This window comes from Poecilia mexicana, unplaced genomic scaffold (assembly GCF_051168715.1).
Source record: "Poecilia mexicana isolate PSO_F unplaced genomic scaffold, ASM5116871v1 scaffold_9, whole genome shotgun sequence".
Classification (NCBI taxonomy): domain Eukaryota; kingdom Metazoa; phylum Chordata; class Actinopteri; order Cyprinodontiformes; family Poeciliidae; genus Poecilia; species Poecilia mexicana.
In genome coordinates, this window is record NW_028263378.1 from 8,667,282 (window position 1) to 8,687,372 (window position 20,091).

A 20,091-nucleotide genomic window follows, 5' to 3' on the forward strand; every position below is an offset into this window, starting at 1 on the left:
TACATTATGATCTGCTTTTACTGTGGAGAGCAGAGGAAGTCAAGAAATTGAATACCAAATAAGAGCTACACAAAACACAAACAGCAAGAAAGGAAAGTGGATAAGAATTAATGCCATATTTACAGGAGGTTATAATTATGCAGCTTTACTTTTATGGAGGATTGTTGCCTGTAGCTGATTTTCCAAATGACACAACTTATGTGCGTCAGTGCTTGACACCAACTGTTATGGTATCACATTTGTGCCATTTTTGCTGACATCAGCCATCCGTGGCGTGCGTAGTTTGAGCTGTTCGTATCATCAAGAGGGCAGCCTGAACAATATGTAAGAATGCCCAGCTGTTGTTTGGACCATAAATTATTGTCTTGTGGATTTATGTGGAAGAACAAGAGTAAAATTCATATTTGAGGTTCAAAGGATGACCTTTGTACAGTGGAGGGGAATAATGTTGTCAAATATAGATAAAAATCTCATCTCTTGATCCAGTAAACTGTCTAAAATGCAGTAAAAAATTAAAGTCAAAATTGACTTAATTTCTTAATTTTAACCCTCTATGGCATGGCGTTGCCCTCAGGCAACAAACCACATTTCTGTACCTCACGTTGCTCCTTTATTTTATTTTTGGGAGTTGATGATTTAAAATAACTCCAGACATATTTTTGTCCAAATAAAAGAGGTATTGAGGTTCATGTGATCTTTTACTTAGAAGAGGAGCAGTCCTTTTTATGAAGCAGAGGTGCATGCTACACCTTGCCTCCTACTTGTAAGTTATACATCACTTTTCTTCATGTTTAAATTTGGGTCACTCCAACTAAAAATATTTTCATATCTGTGAGTATGTAAAGAACCATTGTAGATCATTTCAAGACATTTTTTTAAATAATTTATATGCTAAAACTGTGTTTTTTTGTTTGTTGCCTCAGGGCAACATTGCGCAGTTAGGGCCCTTTTGTTCAGACAATATTAGCCCTAAGCCCTAAGTCCTGTCACTGATGTGAATCTGGTCGCTACAACCCATAGATAATCACATAAACAGATGGTGATTCCCAGGTATGCCAATAATCAAGTGCCAAAAATGTGATATACACTCTTTTTCACATCAACAAGCAATTCCTTCCTGATGTTTAACATATAATAGGGAAAAAGACTGATTTCAACATCCTGAGTGATTCTAGCTCTGCGACACATCACACATGTACAAACACACAAATGCTCGTTTTAGTAATTTGCTGAAATATACCATTCATTAATGAAAGTTAGTTGTTTATTTTATATTAGGTGAGTTGGAACCATATCTGATTTATTTTTGTCAAAAAAAGTTTTTTTATGACTATAGTTTTTGTTTGATTTGTATTTCATTTCTCATAATCACTGTAGAAAACTTGGCGTTTTACACCCATTGTTGCGCAATGTTGCGCAATGTTGCCCTGAGGCAACAAACTCAAATCCGGTTCTGGGAAGTGTCAGGGTCCGATTTTATGATTGATATGTAATTAAGCTCCCAAAGAATGCAGGAAAATATTTTTTCCCCCACAAAATAAAAAGTCAAATCTCATCTCTTGATCCAATAAACTGTCTAAAATGCAGTAAAAAAATTAAAGTCAAAATTGACTTAATTTCTTAATTTTAAGCTATTTAGTCATGTCATCATAATTGTTGAGTGATGTGTTTTTCTGATCCAGACTTGATCAGTAAAATAATGTAAAACAAAGTCAACAGTTGGTCACTCACCTCCCTCAGAGTGCTCCTGACAATATAGTTGAACAAGAACAGGTATCAGGAATGAAGATATAAATCATCTTTGTAAGAAGTTATTGATTTTAAAGTAACAAATGTTATGAACTAAACTTGAGGTACTGTTTTAACTCAAGCTAATTCAAAAATATTTAAATAATTGAGTGACACTGATTGCTACAAGATGACATGAATTTTGATATGGTTTCCATTCATTCATCCATCAGTCGTCTGGTTCTGTTTGCCTTTGCAGGATCAAGGGCTGGGTGAGAGCTTGTGAATATGAATCGGGACGGAGAGTATATACACAGCACAACAGAGGGACACACTGGGAAAACAACCAGGCACACACTTACTCCTACAGACAGCCTTGATATCCATCAGTGGACTGTTGGAAGATACAGGAGTATCCAGAGAGAACCAATGAACACATAGAGGGAAAATGCCAACTCTACACAGAAAGACCCTGTGATTCCAACCTTCTTGGTGTAAGGTCACAGTGCTAAAAACTGCACCACCCAGGTGATGTGGCATCCTTCCATAAAAATTTACACTTTTTTACACTTTTAAAAATAGATTTTGTTATATCCAAACACAAGAACTGGTGCTGTTCACTGTCCTTGTGCCAGATCCTCAACATCCTGACTTACCTTTGCTGCTGTCCTCAGTGACCCTTCACTGACTAAACAGTTACAGCATCCCACCATAATTGTAAGTGCATCACAAAATGACAGAGAAAGCAAACGCAGAGAGAATCTGCAGCTATAATAGAAACAATGGGCTCAACTTCTCTAACAACACTTTCTGTGAAGAAATCCCTCTAAAGTCCTAAAAATAAACATTATTTCTGCATCTGGATATTATCTTCTGAGAAAACAATAAGCCGGCAATAAGATCCTGACAACATGACCTCTGAAAAAGTTCATTTGTGTGAAGGATTCAAGGAGCTGCAAGAAAATTCAGAAGCACTTCTTTTCACCGAAGGAGGTAATTTACAGATTTCAGAAAAACCCCTTTCCAGGGAAAATCCAGGATCTGATGTTCACATGCAAAGCTCTGCATTAGCTTTCTTGTAATACATGTTTGCACAGTCAATGTACTACTTTGGGAGTCACTAGCTTTGACTTGCATGAAATATCATTAGAAAATGGTTTAGAGAGCTAATGCGATGTTTTTGTTAAATGTTGGCGAATCTGGGAATTAGTGGGTGTTATTTTCTAATACCTGCTTCATGTTTACATTTTTAGTTTCCTGTTTGATTTTGTTTAAGGTATCAGTTTTGCACATGTTGACATTGGGGAGCCAGAAGTGACCATATTTGGAAAAGGGGATGAATGTGGAAAGTGGGACATTAAAAGCTTAAAAATCAGTTCCAGAAGTAATTACCAGAAGTAAGGGGATGGAGAAATAAAACTAACAAAAGCATGATTAAACCACTGAGCGTGCCACCTTGCTCTGAACACAGCAAGAACAGTCAGAAAAAATATTACAAAGTACAAAATCTGTTTTTCCCTGATCACACATTGCCTCTGGAGTCTGAAATAGTGTTTATGGGTTATACTATTGTAAGATTGTATTAAACCCCCCAAAATCCACTGCTTGTTTTTTTTCATTTCTTAACTCCATCCTTCTTCTTAAAATATTTTCTTTGGCAGTGCACCATACATGTTTTGCATTGGGACTGCAGCATGGAAAGTATACTACTTCCTTCAGTTGACTAACCTGGCAAATGCCTTCCTGTAAAACTCAAGCAAAACAAAATATTGCTTCCTGCACAATCTGGACTTTCTCTCGTTGACTTGAATTGTCTCTGGTTGATTTTCGACTGGGCCAATCGGTGAACAGACGTCAATTTTCTGTGCTGTGTTTGAATTGCAGTATCCCGGTAGTTTTAGCAATTTCAGCAAAGGAAGTGAATAAAGTCAATCGATGTACATGCCATGAAAATCTTGTATGAAACTCATTGTGTTCGTTGTGCACCCCAGAAAACCTTTTAATGAGTCTGCAGAGAACGTCGGCATTCTGACTGATTTTTAATGCTACGGTATGAAAGACATCTTGGACTCTGTTCTGACATAAACGGTGTGGGAAGCAATAAGTAGAATTAGCCTCCCATTTAGTTGGTTTGTTATGGTCACAAAAGTGGATACAGTCCAACGAAGATGCCTTTTTTTTTTTTTTTTTTTACCACATCTTTATACCAATCGCAAATTTGGTCACCCACTTTCCAGATGAATGATTCTACAAATATATATTAATAGAGTTGTGGTGAACAGAAATATTAACAGGATTTGAAAGGGATTTGTGTAGGAACTGAGAAAACAAGTAGTTGAAAATGAGACCTGAGAGATGTAACATCCTTTAGCTAATATGGAATAGTAATTACAATAAACAATAAAATTACAATAATGGATTAAAACCATGTAAATTCACTCTTTTGGCCACTTCAAATACCAAATAGCTAAAGTTGGTTGCAGTAAGCATTTTCCATCAAGTTTACTCAAGTAGAAGTAACGTTTTACTATCGATTTTGAATCCTGATGACTTCATTAGGGTGTAAACACCGAACACTGACCCCTCTCAGCCTGAAGCTCATGTATTATTGATGTTCCAGAGTTGAATCTTTAAGTGTAACTGTTTCCTCCTTTCTCAAGTTTCTCAGTGGAGACCAATAACAAAACTTGGTCGCAGCGTCAGATGTAGTCTAAACACTATTATACAACCGTCAGTGTTTGTAAACACGTGTATGAATTGTGTTTTGCAAATCCAGTGATTTTCCACGTGCTCGTAATTTTTCCCCCACAATCTCAAAATATTTCTGTCAGTGTTGTGGTACTCGAAGTTGGTCTTGGTCTTAAGACCGGTCTTAAGACCATTTTCTGATGGTCTCGGTCTCGTCTCGGACTCGACCGCATTTGGTCTCGGTCTTGTCTCGGTCTCGGGCTCTGAGGACTCGGCATTTTATTTCAAGACCAGTCAAGACCGCAACTGTGAAAATATCACTAAACGTACAACATACTGTCCAGTTTATTTGTTAACATCTTTGTTTTCAGTGGATGCAAAACGCACAGATTAAAATCCAAGCAACTAAGTGTTTCTGTTACTCCCCCTTCCCCTCCTCACCTTTTACTCTCCCTCCTCCTCCCCTCCCCACCTTTCACTCGCACGCGGCGCTCCAGGACATGCGCAGTGGTTTTCTCTCAGCGGCAGAAAATGTTTGTCTAATCGTCAGTAATATAATAGTGCTGCATAAATAGTAAGAAATCCGATGGCCACAGCTAACTCAGCAGCGCTTTGCTTTCACAGACGGTGGAGACAACGTCTAACTTTTTTCGTCACTTAGAAAAGTAGCTCAAAGAAGGTAAGATCCGTTAACGTGATGTTAGCAAAGCTAGCTGTATAGACACATAAGCATTGTGATGAAAAATGTTATCACTCACTGTGCTGAATTATTGTGCGGAGGTGTAGACTGACTTGTCGCATATATGGGACAACGCTATGTCCAAAAGTCTGCAATATAGTGAGGTGACATTCAGAAACAGTCGATTCTTCTCCACGGCTCTTTACTTATTAGATAGGACTGGAGTATCACTCACTGAGAGCCGTTGTTCTATCAGATAGCCATACGCTGTCAGGTTAGCATACATGCATTAAGCATTAAGAAGTCCGACCGTCAGAGGAGTTGTCAGTTCACCATACACAGCAAGTTATGATGAACATAAGTCATTAAATTGTTTTCAATGATAACTATATAGATATACATGTGTTGTCATGGTTTCAAAGTGTATTTAAAGCAGGTCTGGCTGCAGCTGGAGTCAGCTACAACACACGCCCGTGTAAAACTCACTTAACCGCTAAGTCAGGATGCCATACAACTGTTAATAACAAAGTGTATGACGATCTACGTCATGATTCTATGTTGTTGATTAAATGAAATCTTATGGTAATGACGTGTCTGACAGATATAGCCGGTGTTCTATCACATAGCCATACGCTGTCAGAATAGCATACATGCAGTGAGTACCATGCCAGCACATGCGCCTTAAGAAGTCCGACCGTCAGCGTAGTTGTCAGTATACGCAACAAGTTATGACGAAAATAAGTAATTAAATTGTTTATAATATGACATAATGTGATAACTAGATGGATATACATGCGTTGTCGTGGTTTCAAAGTGTGTTTAAAGCAGGTCTGGCTGCAGCTGGATGCCATTCAACTGTTAATAACTGTTAATAATGATCTACGTCATGATTCTATGTTGCTGATTAAATAAAATCATATGGTAATGACAGCATATGCATGTCTGAGCTAAGCGTACGACTATCTGACAACGTATGACAGAACACCGTGAGTTCGTGTTAAGCGTATGACGATCTGACCTGACAGAACACCCGTTCTTTGTTCTAGTAATGCTCTTTGTACACTGCATCATTATTTTATTTAATTATGTACGTTAATATTTAAATTAACAAATAACTAAAACACAAGAACGAAAGAGCACGCAGAGCATGCACATTGCTCTTTGATTGTTTTTGTTCAAGTGGCAGCAGTAATGTCTACCATGGTGTCAGACTACCTGGCTTCATGTACTGGGATAGAGAGTGAAAACAGTCACGGTGAGCGTCTTCTGTTTGGTCACTTCTTGCTTGTTGCTCCTTGGTCAGTGTTCATGGTTGAGCGTTATTTACCCTCAGGGCATTGCCTCAATTGCTATGTTTAATGGTGGTGGTTTCTTATATGAGCAATATGGGCAAATGCCCAGGGCGTTATATTTTTAGGGATGGCACGAGACCATCACACTTTTTAGCACAGAAATGGAATATTTAATATTGGTAAAATATATTAAGTATTTAATATCTCGGTGTTTTTATGGGAATATGGATCTTTCAGATTATTTTGAGAAGCAATTTCGATCATATTTTACATTTTATTGTGTCATGTAGCGCAGGCCGCTGGTCTTGGTCTTGACTCGGTCTCGACTCCCCTCGGTCTTGGTCTTGACTTGGTCTCGGACCCCAAAAGTCTTGGTCTTGTCTCGGTCTCGATACACTCTGGTCTTGGTCTTGTCTTGGTCTCGGGTTAGGTGGTCTTGAACACAACACTGATTTCTGTGCTAATTTAACTAGTGCTTATGAAATATTTGGGGGGGTTTTTTGCATGGAGTTTGCTAATTTTTCCCATGTATGTGGGGGTTAGGACTTCCTCCCACAATGCACAAACATAACTTACACGTTAACTGGTCATGCTAAATTGCCCTTGGTATGTGTGTGCATGGTTGTTTGCCCACCTGTTCATGGTGCACTCTGGACTGTAAGTACAAATACAAACACCCACCAGCGAAGTCTTCTTCGCTTTCAACTACAACCAGAATGTCTTTTGTTGCAGTTTTATCTTTTTATTATTACTTTCATTGTTTTCTTGTTCTTGGAATACATAAAGGGGATTAATGGATATGTAGAAACTCACAAAAAAATATTGTAGCACCACTCAGTGTATTATGCTCAATGAGTCTCTGACCTTTTGCGTCTTACCATATGACAAGGATGTGGGTGTTTGAAATTAATCTGAACTACACTAAAATACTATTTCTAGAAACTTACACTGACACATAATGAGCAAAAAACTAAGAAGTTCAATAAGAAAGAATGATATAAATATGGGACAACCTTAGTGTCAATAATAATAAGAAAAAAAAAACAAAATTACCCAAGAGCAAACAAGACAGAACCTAAACGATGAAGACTCACAGATTACGACACCTTAAAGCTACTCAGCTACACAAGAAAAACATAACATTTATGTATTCTGCAGTATCAATGACTCTTAAAGTTTATTTTAATTGTGACCTTAAATTAAAGCTCAAAGTATAACAGCATAAAAAAATTGATTTGCCAAAAAAAAACAAAAAAACAAACAAAAAAAAACAACGGAGGCTTGTGATGTTTAGATTGAAATGGAAAAAAAACAATAAGCAGTTAAAGTAAAGAAGCCAAGAATTAGATATCTCGACAACAAAACCTAGCTTCTTAATTTATAGAATCATTAGCAAGATCTTTATAAGAGAACTTCATTCTTGTTGTAAAAATAAATCAACCCCACATGTTGAGCCTCTACGCTGGGAATTTCTTCTCATCTAGATCTTGTACAATGTCTGGAGCTTTGTAGTGAGATTTTTGCTTAGGAATAAGCCAAAAGGAGTGCAAAGAATACAAAGACATGCCTAGAAAAATAATCTGCTTAGAAAGGATTTAAAAAATTCTTACATATTACTTACTATACATTGTTCCTGTGAGGTCTGAGACATAATTCTTTACACTGCTTTAAATCAAAGAATTTGACATAATGTTAGCATGCAAATGCTAAGAACTTAAAAGGAGCATTTTAATGTAATTTTTGATTGCATAGGAAGTATTATTAATGCCAAATTAGCATTTTTCCTGGATTCCTACATAGACCTTTGCTCCATCTTGGCATGAAAGCACCCAGATAAAACCGAAATGAAACTGCAAGTGCTAAATGAGGCTGTGACTGTCTTAAAGGGATTAAAATGTATATCAGAAGAAGCTAAAACATGATTTTGTTCCTCGTGCCTCTATAAATGCTCTATTTGTCTCTGTAATACACTGAATGTCTCTCTGTGTTTTGCAAAGGAGCACCAGGCTTCATATCAGTCACATATAAATCATATCAGTTGTAGGCCAGATCAGTGACCCTGAAGGATGCCTTCCTGTCCTCAACACTGACTGATAACAGATTGTTTCTCTCTGCATACCCTTGGACATATTCATCTATCAGGCTGCTGTAATCTAAATCACTGCAGCACTTCTTTTATTTTCTACTTTGCGTTAAAAACTCTAAAATCGACCAAGCTGCTTCTTTTATCGTCTCATCACTGTTTTGATGTGACAGCTGTCTTTACAGCCACACAGATGATAAGCAAGCCATTGTTTCTACAACAGTTCAGCCCACTGCCGTTGTAACTGGACTCCTAATATCCATCCAGGACTGGGGAGGCAGAGATGTGTCACAGAACATGAACAATGTACTGAATGTGTAGGATCCAAGTGCAGGTAGGCAGATGGGACACTGAGTTTAAGCAAAAAAAAAAAACCTGATTTAATGATGTGAACCTTATCAGAATGAGACAAAAGCAGACATGAGTGAAACAACAGAAGCAAGAAAAAACCAGCAAAGAGTCACAGAGGGTGAGAACAGACTGAGCTAAGGTGGACTGAGAAACTTGGCTGATGAAGAACAGGAAAACACTGAAAAGGATCAAAATCCAACACTAGACTCTCTCCAAAAAAAAACTGCATGGAGGTAATTAAACTTAAAAACAATTCAGCTCAAATGAGATGCAAAGTTCAGGTGGTCAGTCGGGAGGCTGGCCCAACAAAGTAGAGTTTGGGCAGGCCTTCGGGAAGCCAGCCTGTCAAAACACAAAGTTCTGGAAGGAGGTTGTCCTTGAGCCACTCTGTTGATAGCTGCTCTGGCTCCTGGTGGAAGTTTGGAGAACAACCTCCATTAGATCCAGTTGCTGAGCTTGAAGAGGGGAGCCAGGTGGAAACATAAAACCAACATATTCCACCACCTTTTTCAGTCCATTTACCATATTCCACCACCTTAACCTGTCATTCACAGGTTGTCATTCACAATGACAGGGGTGTCAAACTCCAGTCCTCAAGGGCCGCTGTCCTGCAGTGTTTAGATGTGCCACAGGTAAAAAACAGTGGAATGAAATGGCTTAATTACCTCCTCCCTGTGTAGATCGGTTCTCCTGAGCCTTGCTAATGACCTAATTATTCTTTTCAGGTGTGGTGCAGCAGAGGCACATCTAAAAGTTGCAGGACAGCGAGAGGACCCAAATTTGGGTCCTCTCGTGAATGACAGGTTAAGCTCCTGTTTCTGCCTCTGGAAAGGGATTCAGGAAGATTTACTTCAATCTCTTGTGTCCAACAAGGGATCCCAGGGCATTAGGGTTGACTCCTAATGTCTGGTCTCAGCTAGGAAGGTGTTCCTCCTCAAGTTCTGATCTCCAATGAAGGAGTTCATGAAAATCCACATCTTCAGGTCCCTAGCTAATTCTCTGACCAGGGTTACCCAAAAGGGTCGTCATCCTCAGATTCCTGCTCCAGACAAAGGGGTCTGTGAGGATTCACCTTCTCAGGATCTTGTTTCTGCCTTCAAGTTGGGGGCCCAGTAGGGTTCACCTACTGGATTCATGTCTCTGGCAGGTCCTTCCTTGTCCTGAAGATCCTGTCTCCATCTACAGCTGCATTGGAAAGTGGGTGAGGACTTCTGTCAGCAGAAGTCCTCACTTCTAAGTTCTTTAAAAAGTTAAATTGGTTTTCAATTCACGTTCATGACAATGTTCCTCATTAAATTAAAACTTAGTTTTCACAATTAAATATCTTGTTTACATACAAAACACAAATTATTGACACGTTAACAAGTTTAAATTTCAGTTGATATTAAACATAAGAAAGTAAACCTTTGGCTTGGATTATGTGGGATGCATTTATTGCTTCGCTGCACATGCCTGAACAGCTGGCGTCTCACATGACGCCTATTTTATCTGCTTAACAAACTAATCAGCTTTATGATGGAAGTTTTGAGTTAAATCTGCATAAAGATTTTTACTCAACATGGACGGGAGCCAGAATCATTATTTATATTTAAATAACTTGTACTTCGCCACAGGAGAAGTTTTATGCCGTAACTAGCGTGGAGTGTGACTATTGAACCACTACTGCTCCAAATCCTGCTGCTGTATATAAGGTATTGACTTTGATGCCACATTATTTGATTCACATAATCTGCAGGTTGATTTTTTTGTTTTTTACAACAGATCAAACGCAGACGTGTGTTCACGGTCCGGTTCCCAGCAGCTGCAGATGGATCCTGTCGCAAAGGGGACTTCACTTTTCATCAGAGCAACTCTCCTGTAGACTGAGGATTTATTGTTAAGCTTTTAATACCACGTCTAAAACTCTTTCATATTTGGGGAAGACAGCAGAGAGCAATAAGTTCATCCAGTCACTATATGAGGTGATGTCAGGGGATAGTTTCAAAAACCACTGCAATATATACTGATATATGATTTTCATTAAAAGCAATTTCTTAGAAATCTGAAGAAATAGAAAAGATTTTAAACCGTTTTCAGTTTTAAAAGCATAAAATGAAAAACATTATTACTCCATAAAAACTAAACAGATTTTCTTTTGTTTTTACTGTTTTGTTTCAACCTGCATAACAAAACATTACAAAAGTTTTACAACAAACAACAAAAGTAAGAAGCGCAGAGAAAAGGCATGTCAATATTTTGGTCTATATCCTAAGTGAGCTTTATTTTCCAGTTGGAATAAACATGAATATTTTTTTGGAGTCTGCACATTCTCAAGAGGTCACTTATTTCCGAAAAAGTATATTGTCCAAATGGACAAAGTGAAACTTCACCAAAGCTGCAATCTTATCTATTTTCAGTAACATGGTGAAACTAATCAGTAGATGCTTGTGGGAAATAAATTAGAAATTGAACACAGTAATAAGAAATTAAACACAGGAGGGAAAAAATGGTTTCTGGAGACAAAAATGCCAACAAAGGTCCTTGAACACACAAGTATTGGCATATTTACTTTACCTGCTGTTCTGCTTCTGTCTTTTGAAAGGCAGCAACAAGAAGGAAACTTGTGATTAAACTGAACTTCTAATTTTGCAAATGTGTCTTTGGTCAGTGACATTGTTTTAGTAGGTCCTTAGATCTTTACAAGAAACTCAACGTTTCAAAAAGTTTAGTGCAGTTGTTATGCTGAGACAGTGCTCGTCAATGATTCAAGTTTTAGCTAAAGGCTGCAAGCCTTAATTAATCAATCAATCAAATTTTGTTTGTACAGCACATTTCAGCAGCAAGGCATTTCAAGGTGCTTTACATAAATAAAGAAGAAATAAAATCAGTGTGTGACATTAATAAATAGATGAAAAGTAAATATAAAACATTAAAAACATTAAAAAAAAAAAAAAAAAAAAAAACATACTTTAATTACAGAATTTAAGCGCCTGTCGTCGCCGGACTCCACCGTCCGTTTAACACGGGTATAATCCAGGCCCCGTCGCCTAACAGGACGGAATTTACAGATCTTTAGTCAAAACGCCATTTGACAAGGATTCTTAAACCTCAAAGCTTTAGTTAAAATGCCATTTAACAAGGATTCTCACACCTCAGAGTTTTAGTTAAAACACCATTTAAAAGAAATTCAAGGCATTTTAAGGTGCTTTACATAATTAAAGAAGAAATAAAAACAGTATGTGACATTACTAAATAGATGAAAAGCAAAGATAAAAACATTAAAAACATCAAAGACATCAAAACCCACACTCTAACCCTAATTTAGCCATAAGCAACACTAAACAGGTGGGTTTTAAGTTGAGATGTTTCAGCTGTTTTACAGTTTTCTGGAAGTGTGTTCCAGATTTGTGGTGCATAGAATCTGAATGCTGCTTCTCCTCGTTTGGTTCTGGTTCTGGGGATGCAGAGCAGACGAGAATTAAGACATCAGTCCTGTTGGTTAATGAAGTGAGGTTCACACTAAAGGTCAAGGCTCCTTGTTGCTGAAGCATCAACCTGCAGCATCTCTCTCTGGTATTTTCAGTTTGCATAAAGTAGCTGCTAACCTTTCAACTCAGTGCAAACAAATTCCTCCCTATTAGTTTAGCCCTACTTACCAATGAATCATCCGTTTAACCGGAGGCAAACGCAACTGGAAGAACACCCTAACTGGTTGGAGAATTTGGCACATGAAGCATGGGAACTAAGCGACTGTTGCTCCAGCTGCAAACACGCGCAAAGTACATGAGTTGCTGCAAACCTGCCTCATGCCAAACTGTAAACTGTGTACGATGAATGAACGCCACATCAGAAGCACAGAAAAAACTGTGATCCCCACCGAAGTCAAAAGGAAACATCTATGCAAAATAAAAGGAAATTTAAAAAAACTACTGAAAATGTATTATTCACTGAGAATGCAGTTAATTGGGACAGCGTGCAATCATTTGTAAACTAGGACATGGTGTGCTAGAAAGGCGGGAAACAAGACTAGAGAAACACTAACACTATTAAAACAAAATAGAAACAGATTGAGAAAAGAACTGAGTGCCACCGCCCTTGTTTTGTGCAACTGTTTTTCTCAGCTTTAACAAGGAAAATATTTTGATGCTCAAAATTTTCCACAGCTCTTAACATTCATTTGATTTAAATTTATAACTTGCAACAATTCTGGGTTTTAAGCTCAATTTGGTCATTAGAAACTCAAACTGGACTTTTGTCTTATAGATACTTTAGAGAGCAACATGTAGCAAAGCTGTATAAAAACATCAGAATGATATTTTATTTTGCCATGTTATTTAAAGTGTTTCCCAATCCTGGACCTCATTTTTTAGGTGCTTAACTGCCTCAGTATCCGTGAATTCAATTGATGAATGATCGACAGGTGTTTGCTAAAGTGCAGTTGTCTGAATCAGGTGTGTTAAAGCAGGGAACCATGGGAAGTGGCCTTAAGGACCACTTCCTTGGGCCTTAAGATCAGGGGAGTCCCGAGGCTTCAGGTTTCAGGTTGGGAAACACTGAAAAGTATCGTTGGAATCAAACTGCATATTTGATTTTCATTCAACCATCAGTGTTTCTGCATCACTGGCTGTGATTGTGATGCCACTTTCACCAACTTTCATGGTTGCAATGTCTTGGAGTCTATCCCAGTAGTCCATGGGTGAGAGGTCTACTGGGATACAGCCTTGACAGGTCACATGAGACAGGCAACCATGCAGACACACACATTTTTACACTGTCTTGAGACCAAGACTGTTTTTAGACTGAGGTTTAGAGCAGAGTGCCCAGAGGAAAGCCAGTTATACAAGCTGCAAAAATACAAACAGGCAAAGTTTTGCCTTTCAGTGAGAGAAACAGGCAAACCACCATTTCACCATATATATGTTCCAACGGTTCAAAACATAAAGTCTAGTGAAATTAAAGCAAATAATGTAATCTATGAATCTTTTTTTAACATGATCCTTGGTTGTCCAGTCTGTTCTTCCTCTCTTGTACTGAGAAAACCTTTCTTACACATTTTCTAATGTTAGCATGCTAATCTGTTCATAGTTAGATTGATAAAGTTTTGGCGCATTGTGTGTACTTTTGGTTCACACTACAAATGCCCCTCCAGCCACAGACCACTTGCACAAGATTGCTTCTTCATGTGTCTGACTAGACAAAATCGTGATTCTGTATTGTAATTCTGCCAGAGGTCATAGCGTTTACCCGGTGACCTAGCTGCATGTAACTAAGATAAAATAATCTATGCCTTAAATTGGTCCTTCTTGGGCTGGTGGCAGGGATTTCCAGGCAGGTGGATTTCTTTTCCCACAATCTAAAGCTCACATGACTCCAAAAGCTGCTTGTTAAATAAATTCCTTTGCCAGACAGAGAATTAAATCTCAGAATCGTGGTAGATTAAATGACTCGCAGAAAAGAAAAGGAGAAAAGCCTGAAACTGTATGATTGTATCTAAAAAATGGCTTTATTTAGATAACATGACACATTTCCCACCACCAAAAATTTCATGTCAGGTTTACTATTTATTTTTTTGTTATTTTAGTGGCTTTAATTGACAGCAATGAGACGGCATGAAACAAAGTTCTCAAGATGAGGATTTGAATCCTGAACAGATGCACCAAAGACCAGCCTATGTATATGGGGTGCTGCCTGCTCCACTGCTACAGAAATGAGTGTTTCTTAATGGAAATGAGCAATTCTTCCCAACATGTATCTGAGGTAGGTTTGAGATTTTAAAATGGTTAAACAGCTGCTGCCACAGCAGTGGTTTATCTTCACATTCTTCTTCTCTTCAAGGGTTGCCACAGCGAATCATTTGTCTCCCTTTAGTCCTGAATTACAACAGAGCTCAACTGACTACATGTCTGGGATTTCACAGCAGCGTCAGTAAATCAAATGAACATATCGACAATCCACTTTGCAACGGGGCTCCAATTTATCCCCATTCTGAGGGAGTAACTGTGATTTGATCATGTGGAATGAATTTTAAAGCCTGGTGTGAACGGTCTACTTGCATCCAATTAAACCAGGTCACATGTTAAAACTTGGTGTGAATCAGGTGCAGTCCCGCATTCCAGAGCAATGTAAATCATTGGTATTATAAAAGAGTTTAAGCTCAGAAAAACAAACATTCCACTCCCCGAATGCGGCTTTAGTTTCGTATTTTCTGTCAGCACTACCCAGCTACTGTTTTAACCACATTCCAATGAGTCAGGCAAAAATAATGGATTGTACATTTTTGTGCTGCACAAAGGTAACGTGTTAAAGCATGAAATCACCCACATCCTGTCCAATTCTCTTTAACTCATTCATAGATGAGGAATTTAAAGATAAAATAAACTCTAAATCGGGTGTTTTTTTTTTTTTAAGTTTCCTTAAAGTGAAGAAAGGAGTGTTAATTCAATTCAGTTAATTCCTGGGCGTGACAACAAACAACGTTTACTGTTTTGCTGAAAACATTTTACATCTGTAATTGTTTAAAGGCATTTCAAACAAAACAGTCTTTTCTATTCATACTGCTCTTCTGTGTTACTATATTTATGTCTTGGTGCAGAGGGCCTTTGTTAACATTTATTGAATTTAAAACCAGTTATGTGTTATAATTAGTGTTGTCTCATTCGTCATGATGTTTTATGTTATTGTTTGATGTTAGAAATGGAGTCAATCAAAGAATACACAAACCCAGATAGCTTAAAAGTTGAGTTCATATATATATATATATATATATATATATATATATATATATATATATATATATATATATATATATATATATATATATATATATATATATATATATGCATTGTTTTTCCTGTGTATCTTTTTTAATTTTCCAAGCTGTTTTAGTTTTTCTTTTGTTCTTTGATATTTGAAACAAGATATCCCCTTCTTCAGAATCAGAAAACATTTTGTAGCCCGAATCAGTTTGACAGCTATTTAAATTTCAAAGCAAGATAATCAAATCTGTTATAGCTGAGTTTTTTCATCTATGTCCAATGTACAGAGTTTCCTGAAGGGGTTTTACGAGGGAAGCGCCTTATTAAGAAGATGGACTTATATCTCAAGGTTATCTTTCCTTCCGGACCTGAGTTATCACTGTACATACCACCTGAGCTCGGAGTTTCTGTGGGAATCCATGGTGAGCTAGAAACAGAAACACCTGCTTCGTGGATGATGCAACAGCTGATGTTAGATGATAGTACTCCCACCTCAAATTACACTCGCAGTGGGACATTTGAGAGCAAGCAAGGCTGTGGACTCCGCCTCAAACTTGCTTTGTTGAATAAAAGTATGATCTCAAAAAGCATGTACTGCTGTTCAGAGAGCAAACAAACATATTCAGGAGTAAAGCAGACGTGGATGTGAGGGATTTCCCCCAGTGTTGTGGGTTTTTGTGAATGAATGGGTGCCAAACAATGGAGTGGGAGAAAAACGCAACAGCCACAAGAACAACAGCTTTAGGGGAAGGAGAGAAAGAAAAAATACTGCCTGACTGGTACACATTAACGATTAAATACCACTTCCGCCTCTGGGAGTGGGTTGTTACTCATAAAACACAATTTTATAAAAGGATGAAAGGGAATACAAGGAACTGAAAAAAGAGCTGAAACCAGGGGGAGGGTACAAGAAGCCCTTGATTGGCTGAGAAAAATGCCTCATTCTAGACCTGTTCCTATTGGCTGAAAGTTGTGGCCTCACCTTAGAAAGGGTTACTCTAGTTCGTTGACACCTTTGGCAATGTAAATTATACGTTAACCACAAGCCCAAGCCCTTCTCGTATGCAGTAGTCATTACCACAAGAGGAGGCACTGGTCTCCATTCCTGGATTTTTAGTCACTAATATGCAACACAGACTTCTTTTTCCAGATGAGAAGGAAGAACAATTCCTTCTCGTCTGGAGGGACGAGAACACATAAAACATGTGTTATGTGTCCCGTAACACATTCCATGTGTTAAGGAATTTGTTTTTTTTTTGTAGGATTTGTGTTTTATTTTCTACCTATTTTTGAAAACAACAGAAACATTTTTAAAATAGTAAACATTTGCTGGCATATATACATTACACTGTTTGGTAAACCATCTCTCTTAGTTGCATCATTCAGGCATTAAAAGTAAGCGGTCATGTCGACTCTATACGGAGAGGCTGTAGGATCTGGGGTTCTTTGAATTTGGTTTTAAATTTTGTCATTGTTGGTGTTCCTTAGTGTTTCTATTAGGTCTGCTTTGTTTTCACTTCAGTTTTCTCTTAGTGTTTCTAGTTATGTTTATTTCTTGTCGCTAGTTACTCTCTGTCATTCTAGTGTAATTCTGTCTTTTTTAAGTCTAGAATTTCTTTAATGTTTGATTATTTTTCCTGTTTATTCTCTCCTGTTACCTGGTGCCACTTCTCTCTCTCTGTCCTCAGTCTGCCTCCTGCCCCCTTCAGTCACACCTGCAACCTGTTAGCTCATCAGCTAGGTCTTTTGTCTCAGCATTCAACCTCCCAGTACTTAAGCACCTCTCCCTCAGTTACTCCTTGCTGGTTCCTCCTCGTCGCTTCTCTGTTATTCCCATGGTTTTTTCCTTGAGGCTTGTTCCTGCCTGGACAGCTGTGAGTTTTGTAAGTTTAATTTATCATTTTTTCATTAAATATTTTCATTATCCACTCCACACCTCTGCTCTTCTGCGCTTAGTCACCTACAACCACCATACATTATGAAAGTAGGAACTTCTTCAAAAAGAGGACTTTGGTAAATGCAGAATTTCTACAGACTCTGGACATTTGTGGAGTTTTGATTCAGGATTTTTGAGGTCAGTGTAAAACTGGCAAAAATATTTGGTTTTCCATACTTTATTTTCTGTCAAATCAAATTGTTTATCCATCAATCTGTCCATTACCTAAGTCACAGGTTTATTCTGTACTTAAACCGAGATAGTTATTAATTTTTTGTACCATATTGGCAAAAGACAGACTATATAAATCTGAACAAGAAAAAGTCTGCAATATTGGCTCAAAAATGTGTAGAGATCTTGAAGAAAGGCGTTCAAGGCGTTTGTACACTTTCCTCCTTCATGTAGCAAAGCCAAGCCCCCATGCCAATTTTGGATTTAACCCTAACCCCCTTTTCCCTTTCTTCCACCAAACCTTTAAACTGACCCAAATCACAGGGCTGTGACACTTTGCTCCTTTTGAATGTTTGCCATTGAAGCTGTGGCACTTGACCAGACAATGGGACATTGTGTGAAAACCCGGGTCCTCGGTGGGAAAGTGGCTCTGATGAGTTACATTCCCACCAAATTTAGCCTGAAACGTAAAGAATATTCATAACCTGGATTTATTACATGGGAAAAGTGTAAAAGATCTGACAACCATTGTGCACAATTTGCCTCTGGTCTCTGGAAAGCTTCCTGAGCCAGCAATTTCTGCTGCTAAGCTGCTTTTGAACCCGAATCAGACCCTGTTTCTCTTGCCATCTACTGTATTTTAAGCTGAAAGTCACATAGTTCAGATGCTGTCGAAGATCAGGAAGTGCTCCATGCTTTAGGGGTCGATTCTTATCTCACCAGATTTCACCTAAAGTACTAATGCCTGCCTTAATAACAAAATCTACAAGCAGAAGCAGTTGCAAATCAATACCTGTAATAAACAAAAAAAGAGCTTCAACCCCTTTAATTATAAGCTGAAGTCATTCAAAGATAATCGACTGCAGACAAGATACCTAGTTCTCAAAATCTGCAAGCCATATACAAACTATCCATACAGTTTGCACAATTAACTGTGCGACAGGTTGTGATCTGATTTATTGCATTTGGTGTTTGGCAGCTTGTGCAAAAATTTTTCCCCGGTTCTGAAAAGGAGGCCTAGTTGCGACAAAGATGCTATCCTCTTTATTAGTTCCACTGCAGGAAAGCTGCTATGATACTGCTGGAAACTTGCATTTCATTGAAAAGTTGTGACAAAGATAATATATTTTTATCACAATGTTTTTATTAGTTGCCATAATGACTTAGATAAATATAATTACATGCCATTTTTGTGGCTTAACTGTTGGACTATTGGTGATAAGACATACTATTTCTCTGTAAACTGAGGGAAACTGATGATAAAGTCGATCAAGTCTGGACTTTTTCCAGTTGTAATTATTGCTAATAGGTAACTAAGGAAGATGTTTGTAAAAAAATAGAAAAGACCTGACAACAGGAGGAAGGTAAGAGGGTCAGAGTCTATTAAATGTCACAAAAGTGGATCATCCATCTATCCTGGTGTCTAGGATGCATCTTTGTCCCAACAGTTTTTTGCAGATTCCCATTAACTTTTCTGTTAAATCTTTTCTTTGGTCTTTCTCTTTCCTTCTTCTTGGCAGCTATTTCTGTTCCTCCTCAACCTTTGCTCTCTAACTCTATGGTGGTGACAGACGGTTGGAGAAGAAAAAAGAAAATGTGTGACTATGTCACTGAAGTGCTTTACAACTCCAGATCAGTAACTTAGACTGTATCAGAACGGGAGCAAAAAAGAGGATCTGGTCAAAAAGCTTAGATCTGCATTTTGAAGAAACAGCAGATGACCAACGAGGTTTTACTGAGACCAGTAAATATACATTTGCAATCTATGCAGGAGTGAAATAAAGCATGAACAATCAGAGTCAGATTTTTTTTAATGTTTGTAAGGAAATTGATTTTGGTTCTGCTTTATTCTCAGTAAAAAAAACCCATTTTGAATATCAAATTATAACAGAGGAAACAAAAACAAGCATCTTTTCTTTTTTGTAAAAATGTTCATATACATATAAAGAGGAAGACACTGTTGAATTAGTTCAGCTTTAATTATAATAACAGTTTATAAATGTTCCTTAAAATATTCAAACAAAATCAATAAAATAAAATGGATTTCAATTTTAGTGATTGAAATCATTTGATGGCATCAAATATTACCTCAAGTGATCCAGATTTCCAAACTTGTAAATTTGTTAAAGAAACAAATAAAAAATGTTAATGTTCAATACACCATAGACGGCGAGAAGGTGTGGTTGAAACCGTAATCCACCGGACTGTTTTGAATGTATCCTGGCAACACCTGAGATCATGACGTCACAAGAAACGACTTAGCATGACACTGGAAGAAATGAGGCAACATGGTAAATATGAACAAAAACATTTAATCGTATTTGTCCATATCTACACTTTTAATCTTGTGTCATACAACCCGCAGTCTCTCAGGCATCTTGCTCACTGTGATAACCTAAAAGAAGAAAAAAAAGACTTTGTGAGATTTG